Genomic DNA, 15,361 nt, shown 5'->3' with positions numbered 1-15,361 from the left:
TCGAAGCACTGCCCACTGTAGTAGCACTGTCACATGTTGAAAAGATGTTGAAGTTGAAACGCTGAAATAGTTTAGATGTCATAAAAAAAACACACTAGCCGAATTATGCTTGTCTAAATGATGTTTCATTATTTATTGACTCATGTAACATGCAAACAAAGCATTAGAGTAGGGGCATTAGGCCACTCCCTTATTAGTATCTGGAAAAGACATCATTATTACATTTGTCAGGGTTCCCATTGTCATGGAAAACCTGCAAAAGTCATGGAATTGTAAAATCCCATTCTGAGACAGAATCTCTACATTGCTCTACAGAGCAGTGGGTCAGAGAGGTTTTTGTGTGGGTGTGTACAGTGTTGTTCTCACTGTGGGCTGCAGGGCACAGTAGTAGACAGCAGAGTCAGACACTTGCAGATTCCTGATTGTCAGAGGAACAGAGCTGGAGGAGAAGGTGCAGTGGAATCTCTCACTGAACTCAGTGCCGTTATGGCCAGCTTCATAACGTCCACGTCCCAGTAAATAGACAGGCATATTACCAAGTTGCTTTTTGTACCACAAGAGGTAAGGATTGTTGCCCGTTGTCTCATATTCACAGGTGAGAGTCACCTTGTCTCCTTCAGTCTTTATAACATGGGAATCAGTTTGATAAACATTGTCTTTCCTTGCTCTACACACTGCAAAGACAAGCACAGTCACATTTAGTCCCATAAACTAAACCATATACTACTATGTTCAAATGTAAACATATAGGATATAATCTGAATTTTGTAAACTGTACTGTACCTGCAAAAATTGAAACTACAGTGACTAGGAAGTTCATTAAGCCTGTCATGATGAAGCAGGTGATTCTGGCTGCAGTGTGATGACTAAGCTACTCGAGCTTGACACACGTTTACCCTGGTTGTTGTTAGGGAACTGCTTCACTATGACACACACTGGCGAGGGGTTTGTACAGTATGTTTGTATATATCTACAATAGGGAACAAGACATGACTTGTGTCCCCATGGAATTCTAAGCAAATGTCGCCTCCCTCTGGTCAAAATTGGTACATGAGATGAGTCTCACTGTCTTGTAAATCTGTCAGCATCTACACCGAAACCCTGCTTTCAGCAGTGTATAGGTATATGTGGTTTGCCCATTCATCTGTCTGTCTGTGTGCAGGTTTACACTTTCTTGAAACATGGTCAAAGGTGTTGTAAGGGCCAAGGAAAAAAAAAACATACAATGTTCGTGTGGATCAGACTTATGAGCTTCCCCAACAAATGTACTTTCACTTTCCCCACCACTGAAACAATTCTTTGCAGACAGACAGTCTCACCAAAAAGAGCCTTGGAGTTGATGAAATAACGTGTCCATATCAAATTGATCGCCTGAAGGTGATGTACATCTTAACATTATTACTTAACAGTGTTTGTCATTAGTAAATTACTCACTGATATCAGGTTATCTGTTAAAGCAAGTTATGGCACACATTTCATATGGTTTCCACAAAAGTTTATTGATCCCAAGGGGACATTTAAGACATGTAGCGACAACAGAGGGAGATTCATAAATCCATCTGTGATCAGGGAGGTTTCCATAGGAATGACTGGGCTTTAGGTTGACATGAGACCAGAGCTATGTGGCCTTGGTAGAGCTCTGTGCTTTCTGAGTTTTTTTATTTTTATTTGTCACTTTGATAAAATGCTAATTATCAGAAATTCATAACAAAACAATTAAATGACTAGATATCTTTTTCCAGCGTGACCTAATGTTGTAACAGTATGATATGCAAAATCAGAATAATATTATTCCTTGATTGTTTGGTTGGTTTCCCCCCAGGGGTAAGAACTGAGATCTACAAGCCTGGTTAAAAACCAAAAGGTGAAATGACAGGATATACAAAAGTGAGCAGAGTGATAGGCACTATAGAGTGATTTTCTAATTTAATTTCTTCTTAACCAGGAGTAACCCATGGGCATATGATATTAACTTGATCTATACAAATATATATATATATATATATATATATATATATATTGGTGAAAGACATACAAATCACTGAAATAGCTTTCTTCACAGTCTTTCTGTTAAGGTTTTTGTACAGCAGACTGTGGTTTTGTGTTACTGTGGGCTCCAGAGCACAGTAGTACAGCGCAGAGTCAGAGACTTGAACAGAGGAGATCTGCAGAAACACTTGAGTTTTCTCTGTGTTGGTCTTCCCAGTTAATCGAGGATCTGTTTCGGATGGCTTGTCTGAATTGAACACACTCATAAGATGCTTTGGAACTGATCTGGGATGTTGCTGATACCATTGCAGAGTCCTGATTTTTGTGGTGATGTTACAAGACAGTGTAACTGTGGATCCTTCCTCAGCATACACCTCCATGTTGTTGGGTAAAATCACATTCTCAGAACTACCACCTGTAAAAAAGTTCTTAGTTGATGTGTAAGGTATGCCCTTAAAATAACATGTCATAATTTTAGAATTAACATAAATGCAACAGTCTACAATTAGTATTAATATGAAGTTTAAAAAATAACTGGCATTTACCTATTGCAGCAGCAAAGACAGCAGTAAACAACAACAACATTATAGAACAAATAAAAACAAGTCACACAGAGAGGAGGGTGATCTCTAACGTTAACCCAGTCTCTGCTACACTGTTGTGAAAAGTGTCACAAGTTATCATGAGCTCCTCCCTCTGCCCTCAAGGAATCAGTTTCATAGCTCTGAAACAGGCACCTCAAAATATCACATGACATATTTTTGTCTCTGCTTTACGTAAGAAAGGAAGCTGTTCTCATATGGGAAAAGTACTGTACATGTACATAACAAACTCTTGGCTATGTACTTGATTCAATTTTGATTCATTCCTGCCCACTGGAATGCATGTGGCCTATTGTGTTGTACTGATGCTGAGCAGCCATGTCTTAGAAGTGATAGTTTGTGTGGAGGTGGTGTGTGTGTGTGTGTGTATGTGTGTGTGTGACACACACACCTCCCCCCAACATTCTAAATCAATTGTATGCACCATATTGCTATGTAGCATAGTAATATTATACACCATTAGAAAGCTTGGACTTTGGGGAATCCGTATATGACAACCTTTTTTGTGTACAATCTGTATAGTGCTTTACATTGTCAGATTAATATTACTATGTCTCAATTAAATTTGATCAAAAATGCCCTCCTCCCCCTCCTCCGCCTTTGGTACTTCCCTACTTTTTAACTGCAGTGCAGCTGCAGTGCAATAAGTAGATGCAGCATATTGGGTCTTGAAATATTCACAGAAATCCCTAGAAATTGAATTTTCATTGTTTTATTCAATATTAGTTGTGCAGATTTATAGTTTATAGTATAGCACAGTGCAATTTCAGGGGAAAAAGCCTAAAAGGCACATCCTATAGGAAGCTAACCTCATAGCTGACAAAATCTTGCAAAATCAATGTATAAGCTGCAGCTAGTTGGGAAATTACTGTAAAGCATTCTTCACTGTACTGCAGGTGTAAGATACCAGAGAAGTATGAGAAAATTGCTTGGATGTGTTTTTTCCCAAAGCTTTTATTCATGGTTAGGTTTTGGGGCATCATCTTTGCATCACTGGGCTACCTGCAGAGCACAGTAGTCGAGAGCTGTGTTGGCCAGAGTCAGATTTGTATGGATATGGAGTTCAGTGGCTGTTCTAGATGTTGCAGTTCCATACAGAGAGTCAGGGATGTGTTCAACATTGAGGAATTGAGCCCCCTTGTACAATAAAAACGCAGGTGCCTTGTTTGGATTCAGTAAATCAGTAAAGCATGATGTTTTCACTGCTTGTTTTGTATGAACATTCTAACTTTTCAAAGTTTCTACCAAGACTTTTAAGTATGGCTTTAGCAGGTATACATTGATCAGCCACAATATCTGCAAAGAGTTCATGAAAGATTTGAAGTTATCCGCATAGTATCCAGCATATAGTATACACATAAACTATTATAATATGCAGGCGTGCAACATATCTTTTGATGATTTTCAGTTGAATTCACCTGTTTTCATGATGAAGATGAAGTGATTTCTCCATATGGAATGTACGGTGGTAGAAGAGATTCTAGCTCTCTGAGGTGCTTCTCAATGGGTTTCTGCATTGGTACTAAATTAAGTCACACAACATTCTGTGACGGAGTGCCGTCACTACGGTTGAGTATGCACTTTGACTGCCATACCAATGAGTCTGCCTTTTCGACGTTGTGGTCAAGCTGCATGTTTAGTACCCCAGATACCTGGGTTTGTGACCGGGTGGGGTCACTGCTCTCTTTAGGAAGGTCTCTCTCGGAGAAATTTGATTGGTGGGTTGACAGTGACTGCATCTATGCACTGGAGAGGTAGTCTGTATTATTGGTCAAGAGAGTAATTTTCCTCTCTGAAGCTCAACTTAGCCTGTTCAATTAGATTAGGTTTGACAATACCACTAGTCACTGTCTTGGCATACTGTAACTAGTTCATCATATTTACAGGCTAACCTTGTTTGCACTTGTTCATCAGGATCTACTTTAATTTAAAATATATATTTTATCAGTGCAACACACTCTTAAGTTTGTCTGAAGTACATGTTTCAGAGTTCAACTTCTTCAACAGAAAACATTTTCACAGCTGGCCCTGTTATTCAATCGATGCTGCAGTGTGCTCCAGGTGTGACTACAACTCTGAGGGTTAATTTGGAAGAATTTCATCATGTTGGTTTGATATGTTAAAACCTGTGGGAAGATTACTTTGATGTGTTTTATCTTAAAAACTATTTTTTGTGTTTAGGCTTTTGTTCAGCTGTTCAGTGAGTTTGTATCACTGGGCTCCTCAGGGCACAGTAGTAGAGAGCTGTGTCTGCCACAGACAGAACTGTAATAATGAGCTCAGTAGATGTGCTGGATGTTGTGGAATCAAAGCGAGTGTCAGGGATATCACTATAACTACTCCTAGATCTGGCTCCTTTATATGTGGACTATAACAACTATTAGAGTGGGTAGTTAACTTATTTGAATATCTGGAAAATACATCATGCAGCATTTAATGCTACATTAGTGAAATACAGTAGCACCCAGGCTAGAAATACAGTACATAAGTTATGAAATATACCATAAACCATAATGACCTTTTTGAAATGAAGACAAAGGTCATATCAGAACAACCAGAAACAAAGGTAGAAACACAGGACTACTTTTGCACTACTGCAATGTTTTGGTATGGAGCAGCTGGGTGTTGCATCACTGTGGGCTTCATGGCACAGTAGTAGAGAGCAGAGTCTGACACTCGAGTGGAGGAGATCTCCAGGAACACTTGGGTTTTCTCTTTATTCAGTCTACCAGCAATCTGACCATCTTCCTCATATTTCTGGTCTTTCTCACTGAACACACTCATTAGAAATGTGGGAGTTGATCCTTCATATTGACGATACCACTGAAGAATTTGTGCAGAAGAGTAGTTGCAGGAGAGGATTGTGTTAGATCTTTCCATAGTAGTAGTCTCAGCCCTGTTTGATGTTATCGGATTCCCTGAAGATTGCCCTGTTGGATCATATTGAAGATTATAATCCTTGATCATGATTTCACAACTTTGTCATAACTCAGTCACTCTCAGTCACAACACACATTTTAAAAGCCACCAGGTAAGTAGCCTACACAAGAATGTTTACCTGTGAGCATTGTGAGAAAAAGGATTGAAAAGATGCACATAATGCAGGTAAGTCAATTCAAGAAATAAACTGAGTATTTTGGCTTCTGTCGTAACAAAAAGTCTTCTGAACATTGCCAAATCTACAAGCTGTCAAAAACATTGAGCCATTCCTTCTGGTGTCACACCCTCTTGATACAGTAAGCTGATTGGAGGATTACATTAAAAGGCAAGAGAAACTCCTCCTTGGTGAAAAAGTGTTTGCGCACTGATTTTTACTGTAGTATACCTGTATGCTCTCATAGGGTTATTTTAGCCAATGTAATGCAAAGCCAGAGGCTTAAAGGGTTCACAGAAGATTCCTTAACTAAATGTTATTCATATCAGGTGTGATGAGAGCTTTTATTATGCAATGCCTTGTTATCATTTCTCCTCTTTCTCTATGTCCATCAATAGGTCAGGGCACAGAGTTTAATTTATGTTTTGTACAAAACAATTGATGAGGTGTTGTGCCACAGTGATTGCAGAGAGAATGCATGCTACAGCTAGAGCAGTGGGTCAGAGAGGTTGTTGTGTGGGTGTGTACAGCAGGGCTTTGAACCGATTTTTTCCCCCAATCGGTTCGTTCCGAACAGAAACGGAATTATAACGTTTCCGGTTATGAGTTCCACCAATAAATTGACGTTCCCGAACCGGTTAGAACAAAAAAATACTGTTCCCAGAACGGTTAATTTCGTTCCTGTCAGCTGTTTAATGCTATAGAATTATGTCACATCTTTCTCATCCAGCTTAAACCAAATGTAATAATATTACAACCATTATTACATAATAATAATTATATTAATAATAATAATAATAATAATTAAATAGGCCTACAATTATTTCAAATGTGTAGTTTATTGTTAAAAGAGAAAATTTCCACACAAACGTAACGACATTATTAAGACACATGGTTATGTCACTCGGGCAACAACAAATTGCAACTGTCGTCGAGGGAAAGGCCATCCAGTAGGCCTAATCAGGGGCGCCTGCAGGAATTAATGCTATGGTACATTAAAATCACTCGTGAACAATATTTGTCCGTTTTAGGTCCGTGCATTGGTCAGCAAAAAAGTAGCCTACATAGCATAACAACATCCACATGCAATAATACAACGACAATGTCTACAATGACCTATTCATTTGGACAACTTGATACAGCCCTATACAGGCTAAAGTTACCTTTAGTTTTGTTCTAGCGTAACGTGACGTCTGGCTTTAGCGCAGTCTAACGTTCTGACAAGCACACCAATTGCCTACCTTGCCCATCTGGAATAACTCCTAGCTTTGCTGCCTCCATCCTTTCTGTTTTCGTTGTTTAAACTTGTGATATCCATGATGAGTATTGAGTTAGTGAATTAGCTCAACATTGTGTGCTGATAACCATATATAGATAGCCGAGTAAAAGAAAACAACAAGTAGCCTATTGCGTGTCTGCGTGCGTATTCTCTCTCCTGCTCAAACAAAATGCGTGCACGTTAATTTTGATAACGTGTTCACTAATTTTACGTAATAGATGGTAAATAGCCCAATGGCATGCAGCTAAAGGGATACTGTGCATATTTGGGAAGGTATGGTAGGCCAATTTGGTGTGAATACACGCACACAAGGGAAATGTTCTGTTGTTGAGTAACGTTAGCTTGATGGTACGCACAGTGCGTACGGACGTACACCTGCAGGCGCGCCTGGGCCTAATGTTCGCTAGTCCATTATTAACGTGGAGTCGACAAATATAGCTATTGATATTGTGTTTGGAATGAGCGTTTTAATTAACGATGGATCGTAATTCACCTCTTATTTAAGATGTGGAGTGGAGACTTTGTAATCCATCGCTCTCTCTCCATTTAGTCAGCGAATGTCTGATGTGATGTCACACAGGAAGTGAACCTCAGCCGTCATGGTAACGTGCGCAGGAAAATAATTACTTTTTTTTACGAAAACTTTGAGGAACGAAATAAAACCGGTATTAACCGGTTACCATTATTTTAAATAAGTGTTCCTGTTCCAGAACATAAAAAATAATAACGTTTCCGGTTTCGTTTCTGTTCCCTGTAAAATACAAAAAGTTCCCGGTTTTCGTTTTCGTTCCTTGAACCGGTTCAAAGCCCTGGTGTACAGTGTTGTTCTCACTGTGGGCTGCAGGGCACAGTAGTAGACAGCAGAGTCAGACACTTGCAGATTCCTGATTGTCAGAGGAACAGAGCTGGAGGAGAAGGTGCAGTGGAATCTCTCACTGAACTCAGTGCCGTTATGGCCAGATCCAAAACTTCCACGTCCCAGTAGGTAGTCAGGCATTTTACTCTGTTGCTGTTTGTACCAGAAGAGGTAAGGTTGGCTACTGGTTGTCTTATATTCACAGGTGAGAGTGACTGTTTCTCCCTCAGTACTTATCACATGGGGCTCCGTTTGATTAACACTGTCTTTACTTGCTGCACACACTGCAAAGACAAACACAGTCCACATAAACATTCAGTCCATATAAACATATGTTCAGGTGTAAACAAAAGAAAATAAAAGTTACAGACATTTTTGAATAGACAATGTTGTGTACCATACCAGCACAGATTGCAGTTAGAATGGCCAAGGTGTTCATCCAGCAGGTCATGGTGAGGCGGGTGAGGCATGGAAATGTGATTCTGGCAGCAGTGTGATCTTTAAGCCTGACAGACGTTTCCGCTGGTTCTTGTTACCGAGCGGCCTCTCTATGTCTCAGACACTGACAAGGGTGTTGTTGTGCCTATATGTGTACACATGTGTACAATATGGAGCATGACATGACTTCTGTCACCATAGATTTATGAGTAAATGCCGCCTCCCTCTGGACAAAATGGGTACATCCCATCAGTCTCACCAGGGACGTGCACAGGAATTTTGAGGGGCAGTTGCTCTGACCTGAAACCCCCCCCCCCAAAAAAAAAACCTCACAGGCTCACAGGCTTTACCAACAAAACTAGATGCGCGCGCTGCTGTAAACTACAATCGGATTTTTTTGTATACCCCTGTTGTCTCAATGATAATAACATCTCATTTCGGACTATATTTCAGAGTTTGCCTTTCATTTGCATTTTAATATAACATCGTATTTTGTAATTTTTGGCGAAGACATGCATTCCGTTAGGGATATTGAACATGTTGAACATTCTCTAACCATCGTGATTTCGAATTGGTTTTCAGCACAAAAACTCATTTTATTCTTTTCATGGACAGCACTGCTCTATGCTGTTCTATGGTGCTTTCTGCCTCTTAGTTGCGCACGCATGTTTTCATGACGTTGCATAGAAATCCATGTAGGCCTATATGAAGGACTGAGAATAACAGGGTCTTTATTCAAATATATATGTACACACAAAGAAGTAAAACACTGAAATACAGCACTCAATCACCTTAACTACTGAGTGCAAAGTCTCTGTCTCACCTGCTTGTTGGCTTTTTCGCAGCCAACCCTGCAGTGATGTGCTGCCCTTTGCTGCCTCCCTGAATTGTCTCACCCTCTCCTGAATCCGCCTCTTTTCAGTGGGCATATTGGCTTCAAACAATAGCCTACCCAAAATAGTGATAGGATTTAGGCATTTAACCATTTTGAATAAAACTAGATGTACCGCAGAGCGGTACAAAATATGACCGCCGCCCAGTCCAGCACATTTTTTCCACAAAAAGAAATCACGCTGAAAGGCCTATATGATTCTGAAAGGCCTATATGATTCTATCGCTGCGCGGCGGTCATAATAATTAATTAATGTGATGCATTACATCCATCATTCATTCTTCTTGCTAAAACTAAATGTGAGAAACTAACTATCAGCAAACATGTAGCTTAGTTTGCCTAATGCCTACCAAAAAAATAGTAGGCCTAGCCTAGGCTATGTGATAACGGGCTGCTTGTCTCTAGGGGTGCTATCCTGTCTGATTATTTAGGCTAAAAGTGACAAACTCAGCCTGGATTTATGAAGATTTAAATTAATTTCATAAACTTGATGATGATGATCGTTCGTTTGTTATACATCACAAACTCACCTTTTCCGACAACGTTGAGTCGTCTCACCCGACAACCGCAACAATCTCCTTCTAGGGCCGCTGCTGCTCATGCAGGCTCAGCTCAGGTGCCGGTCGCGTGCAGCGCCGCAGCCACGTAAACAGAGTTTGCCCTTCCCCTACTGACTTTCACTTTCGGTGCCCGAATCTAAGTCAGTGAGGCTTTGCGATTTTTTTAAATCTAGGCCTACGTGAAATTTTGCACCCACTGTAGGCCTACGATTTATTTATTTATTTTTCTTTCCCCTCGGAAGGGCAACGTGAGTCGAGAAGGGCATATGGGCAGTTGCCCGGGCAACCTGAGCAACCCCCCTGTGCACGTCCCTGAGTCTCACTGTCTTATACTGTTTACCATGTTGTTAGTTGTTTACCATGTTGTTAGTCGCTTTGGCTAAAAATGCGTCAGCCAAATGTAATGTAATGTAATGTAATGTAATACTGTAATTATGCCAGCATCCAGGCTGAAACCTACCGGTACCAAAAGAAGCAGTTCTCTTTACTGGGAAGTGATTTGCTCTATGAATATGTCATCCTGCCAGCCTTTGAATAAAATTATTTGCTCAGTGGATTTAGAACATGATAGGTGTCACAGTGCTTTGAACTGAATACATGTATATACACTATATACTATATATTTTTCTTCACTGGCCTTTGCTATCTCCAGGCAGGTTTTTGTATGGGGATGTGTGTTTGTCAGTCACTGTGGGCTGCAGGGCACAGTAGTAGAGAGCAGAGCAGGGGCAGAGCTACGTGGTGGCCGGGGGGGCCACGGCCACCACTGGTCAAAGCTTGGCCACCCTGTTGGCCCCCCCAGCTCCGTTCAGTGAAAAGTAAAAAAAAAAAAATTGCTGCCGTTTTCGACGGCACTTTGCCAACACTTTGCAAAGCAGGGACTGAACCAATTACTGCACTCTATCTACGACCATTGGCCCAGTCAGGAAGTGTAGCCTATGGTTCTGATCAAATCGTGAGTAGGCCTATAGTGCAGCAGCAGCAGCGGGACAATTCAAGTCATCTGTTATAAACACTTGATAGTAGCCTAGACTACTACTTAACCTCAGTAACAACAGGTGAGTTAATGATGAGTTGGAACATTAATGCTAATAAGATGTTAGAATGTGTCACGAATCATAGCCAAGTGAGCTGCGTTGGGCTGTCCTTGTTAGGTAGGCTCTGACATTGAAGTGTGGGGCTGATAAAAAATAATCGGATGCCCGCGGTAACGCTGTTACAAAAATATTTCGATAAAATTCCAAGTACAAATTCGGGTGAAATGTAAGCATATTAGGCACATATCTCCGGATGGCTCCAATAAAAGTAGGATTTCAGGTTGGGAACGTGCGCACATCCAAATTAAGGTGCAGGAGCCCAAAGAGCAAGATCCAGTAACAGAGAAGGTCCGCACACTTGCTCTCCGTTTATTTTCTTTTATTTGACTTAAATCCCCATACACATGACGTTTCGAGCCCTTCGGCTCTTCATCAGACTTTGAACAGACAAAAGACCATCGCCATTTTAAATAGGTCATAGGTCACCTGACCCGTATGTACCGGAGTGCACAATACATACATACATCGTCCACCCCCAATAGTGAACACATTTAGAAAATTACATTTGTATAACAGCAAAATATAAAATCATCCTGTATATCAAGTCTCTGTAGAAAAATATATCTGTAGAAAAATTGTAGAAAAACCCAACCCTAACCTTAACCCATGGCTAACCCTAGTGCCTTCCAGGCAGCGCTGCCTTGAAGACAACTTTGGGGGCATAAAACACCAAGAAACACTCTGTCTCCAGTTGCTGGATGTGGCTCAGAATCATGGCCATACCATGCTGGAGTCTCAAGCGCGTTGCATTCAGTCTCAGAATAGGCTGTTCCTACCATTTACACATTTGAGAAGTGTTACAGACTCAGACATCAGCCGTATATAGAGTTGACTGGGTAAAACATTCTTCAGTGTACTGCAGGTGTGACCACATCTCTTGCAAATTTCTGCTTGTGGTGAAGATATCAAAAATATGAGAAAAATGCTTTGATGTGTTTTCTCCCAAAGCTATCATTCATGTTTAGGTTTTTGTGCAACATCTTAGTGACTTTGTATCACTGGGCTTCCTGCAGAGCACAGTAGTAGAGAGCTGTGTCGGCCAGAGTCAGGTCTTTAATATCGAGTTCAGTGGATGTTCTGGATGTTGCAGTTCCATACCGAGAGTCAGGGATGTGTTCTGCAGTGAAGGATCGAGCCCCCTTGTATAATAAAAACTCAGGTGCCTCGTTTGGATACTGCCTATACCAGTGAAGCCTAGTGTATTCACTGCTTGATTCATATGAACACTGTAACTTTTGGAAATGTCCTTCTAGACTTCCAATGATGGCTTTAGCAGGTCTAAGTTGATCAGCCACAATATCTGTAAAAGAGTTCAAGAAAGATTTGAAGTGATCTGTATACTATGCAGCGTAGTATACAATATACAGTACCATTACAAGGATACAAGGATACAAGGATACAAGGAAGTTTATTGTCACATGCATATAGTTACTGGAAGTAAGAAATGCAGTGAAATTAAGTATGGTGTCAGCCTATTTGTGCATTTATGGGGGGGTAAAAAGTGCAGTAGAAGAGGGGTTTAGTAGATTAAGTGGCAAGGGCTGCATAAGAAAGGTGGGGGAGGATTGCGATTGGGGGGGGGGGCACCAACAAGGAGCACCCAAGAGCAACAGGGGCAAGGAAAAACTCCCTTACCAAGGAAGAAACCTTGGGCATATCCACGGCTCAAGGGGCTAACCCAACTGCCAAGGGTCTTGGTGTGTGTGTTGGGGGGATGACAAGGGAGATGGGATAGTGTGCTGTGTATGTGGGGAGAGGGCAGTGTGCAATATGTGTGTTGGAGAAGCTTCCTCATGAGACAATGTGCTGTGTATTGGGGGGCGGGGGCAGTGTGCTGTAAGTATGTTGGGGATGTGTGTTGGAGAAGCTTCCTGATGAAATAATGTGCTGTGTATGTAGGGGAGAGGGGGGGGGGGGGCAGTGTACTGCAAGTATGATGTATGTGAGTGATGACAGTGAAGATGTGTGTGTGGGCGGGAGGGGAGTGGAGCAGTGACTGTGTGTGTGTGTGTGTAGTGTGTGTGTGGGTAGGTGGGGGCAGTATGCTGTAAGTATGTAGAGGATGTGTGTTGGAGAAGATCCTGAAGACAATGTGCTGTGTATGTGGGGGGGCGGGGGCAGTGTGCTGTAAGTATGTTGGGGATGTGTGTTGGAGAAGCTTCCTGATGAAATAATGTGCTGTGTATGTAGGGGAGAGGGGGGGGGGGCAGTGTACTGCAAGTATGATGTATGTGAGTGATGACAGTGAAGATGTGTGTGTGGGCGGGAGGGGAGTGAAGCAGTGACTGTGTGTGTGTGTGTGTGTGTATAGTGTGTGTGTGGGTAGATGGGGGCAGTATGCTGTAAGTAAGTAGAGGATGTGTGTTGGAGAAGATCCTGAAGACAATGTGCTGTGTATGTAGGGAGGGGGGGGGGGGGGGCAGTGTGCAGCAAGTATGTAGAGGAGGCTTACTGTAGCAAGCAGTGTGCTGTATGTATGTGAGGTGATGACAGTGATGATGTAAGAGTATGTGTTTTTTTTTTTTTGTGTGTGTGTGTTGGGGATGGGGGGGGGGGGGGGGACAGAAAGGCTAGGCAATCAAGGACATGGGTAGATAGATGGAGGAGAAATCAAAAATAATAAATAATAAGTTCTATAGAGATGTGCAAAAGTTGGAGAAAGTCAGATATGTGTTTGTGTGTGTGTGTGTGTGTGTGTGTGTGTGTGTGTGTGTGTGTGTGTTTTGACGTGTGATGAATAAGAAAATAAATAAAAGGTCTGCAGCATAGGGAGAGGGATGTAAAAGTGCTAAAAGTCATGTAGGTGTGTGTGTGTGGGGGGGTCATGAGTGCTGAGGAGTGGATGAGTGCAAAGTCAGTATAGTGTGAGTTCAGAGTTGGGAAATGTTTGAGAGTGCTGAGGAGTGAATGTGTGCAAAGTCAGTATAGTGTGAGTTCAGAGTTCGGATGGCCTGGGGATAAAAACTTCTCCTGAGTCTCTCAGTTCTGGCTTTGTGACTACATAGGCGTCTTCTTGATTTCAGCGGTAGGAATAATCCATTGTTAGGATGAGAAGAGTCCTTCAGAATCTTTTGGGCTCTTAGGAGTACTCTTCTGGAATAGATTTCTTGTAGAGCAGGGAGTTGAGTTCTTATAGTACGTTCAGCTGAGCGCACTACTCTCTGCAGAGTACTACAATCTCTAACTGTGGAGTTCCCATACCAGGTGATGATGCTACCAGTTAGAACACTCTCAACCGCTGAAGTGTAGAAGGCCTTCATGATGGATGTAGAAACTTTGAATTTCCTTAGCTGACGAAGGAAGTAGAGTCGTTGTCTGGACTTCTTCAGAACATGTTGAGTGTTAACAGTCCATGTTAAGTCTTCAGTAATGTGGACACCAAGGTATTTAAAACTTGTGACTCTCTCTACAGGTTGCCCGCTGATCATTAGTGGGGTGTAACTGTAGTTCTGCTGCTTCCTTCTGTAATCCACTACCATTTCCTTGGTTTTATTGATATTCAGTGTCAAGCTGTTAGATTGACACCACTGTGCCACCTCATCAACCTGATCCAAGTAGAGCTGTTCATTGTTGTTACTAATCAGGCCCAAGATCACTGTGTCATCTGCAAACTTGATGATGGAGGTATGACTACTGTTGGCTTTGCAGTCATGTGTGTAGATGTTGTACAGCAGTGGACTCAAAACACAGCCTTGGGGAGCAAGGTGGTTAATGAGTCAGATGTCAGACCCCCCACTCTAACCACTTGTGAACGGTTGGTGAGGAAGTCAAATATCCAGTGACACAGGGTGGTGTTCAGTCCTAAGGCCTTCATCTTTGTGACCAAGGTGAGAGGTACTATCGTGTTGAATGCTGAACTAAAGTCAATGAACAGCATCCTCACATAATTCCCATTCCCCTCCTCCAGGTGAGTTAAGGTGGTGTGCATGAGGTTTGAGATGGCATCCTCTGTAGACCTGTTGGCTCTGTAAGCAAATTGGAGGGGGTCGAAGGAGGCAGGGAGGGATGAGCAGATAATGTTTTTCACAAGCTTCTCAAAACACTTCATCACTGTAGACGTCAGGGCTACTGGGCGGTAGTCATTCAGACATGATGGACTTTTGTTTTTCGGTACTGGAACAATAACAGACTGCTTGAGGCAAGTAGGAACTGTCTCTTGAGTCAATGATGTGTTAAAGATATAAGTGAACACAGGAGCTAACTGAGCAGCGCAGGATTTCAAAATCCTGTTAGAAATTCCATCCGGTCCAGCAGCTTTTCTACAATTAACCCTCCTAAAGGCATTGCTCACATCGACCTCAGAGACACAGAAAGGTGCATCCTCATTTGCTTCACATGCTGCAGCTAGTGCAAGATAGTCTGTGTTTTTCATGTCAAAGCGAGCATAAAAAGCATTAAGTTCATCAGGGAGGTCTTTACTCACATTCATCATAGGAGGGGACTTTCTTTCAAAGCCAGTGATGGTTCGGAGTCCTTTCCACACTCGTGCTGGATCACCCTCCAAGAAATCAGCTTCAACTTTGTCTCTATAGCGCCGCTTAGCATCTTTAATAG

This window comes from Alosa pseudoharengus, unplaced genomic scaffold (genome assembly GCF_046254945.1).
Source record: "Alosa pseudoharengus isolate Yale_2024_CS ecotype anadromous, Long Island Sound unplaced genomic scaffold, YU_APseudo_1.1 YU_APseudo_1.1_scf_2, whole genome shotgun sequence".
Taxonomy (NCBI): domain Eukaryota; kingdom Metazoa; phylum Chordata; class Actinopteri; order Clupeiformes; family Clupeidae; genus Alosa; species Alosa pseudoharengus.
Note: the sequence above shows the minus strand (reverse complement) of the source record.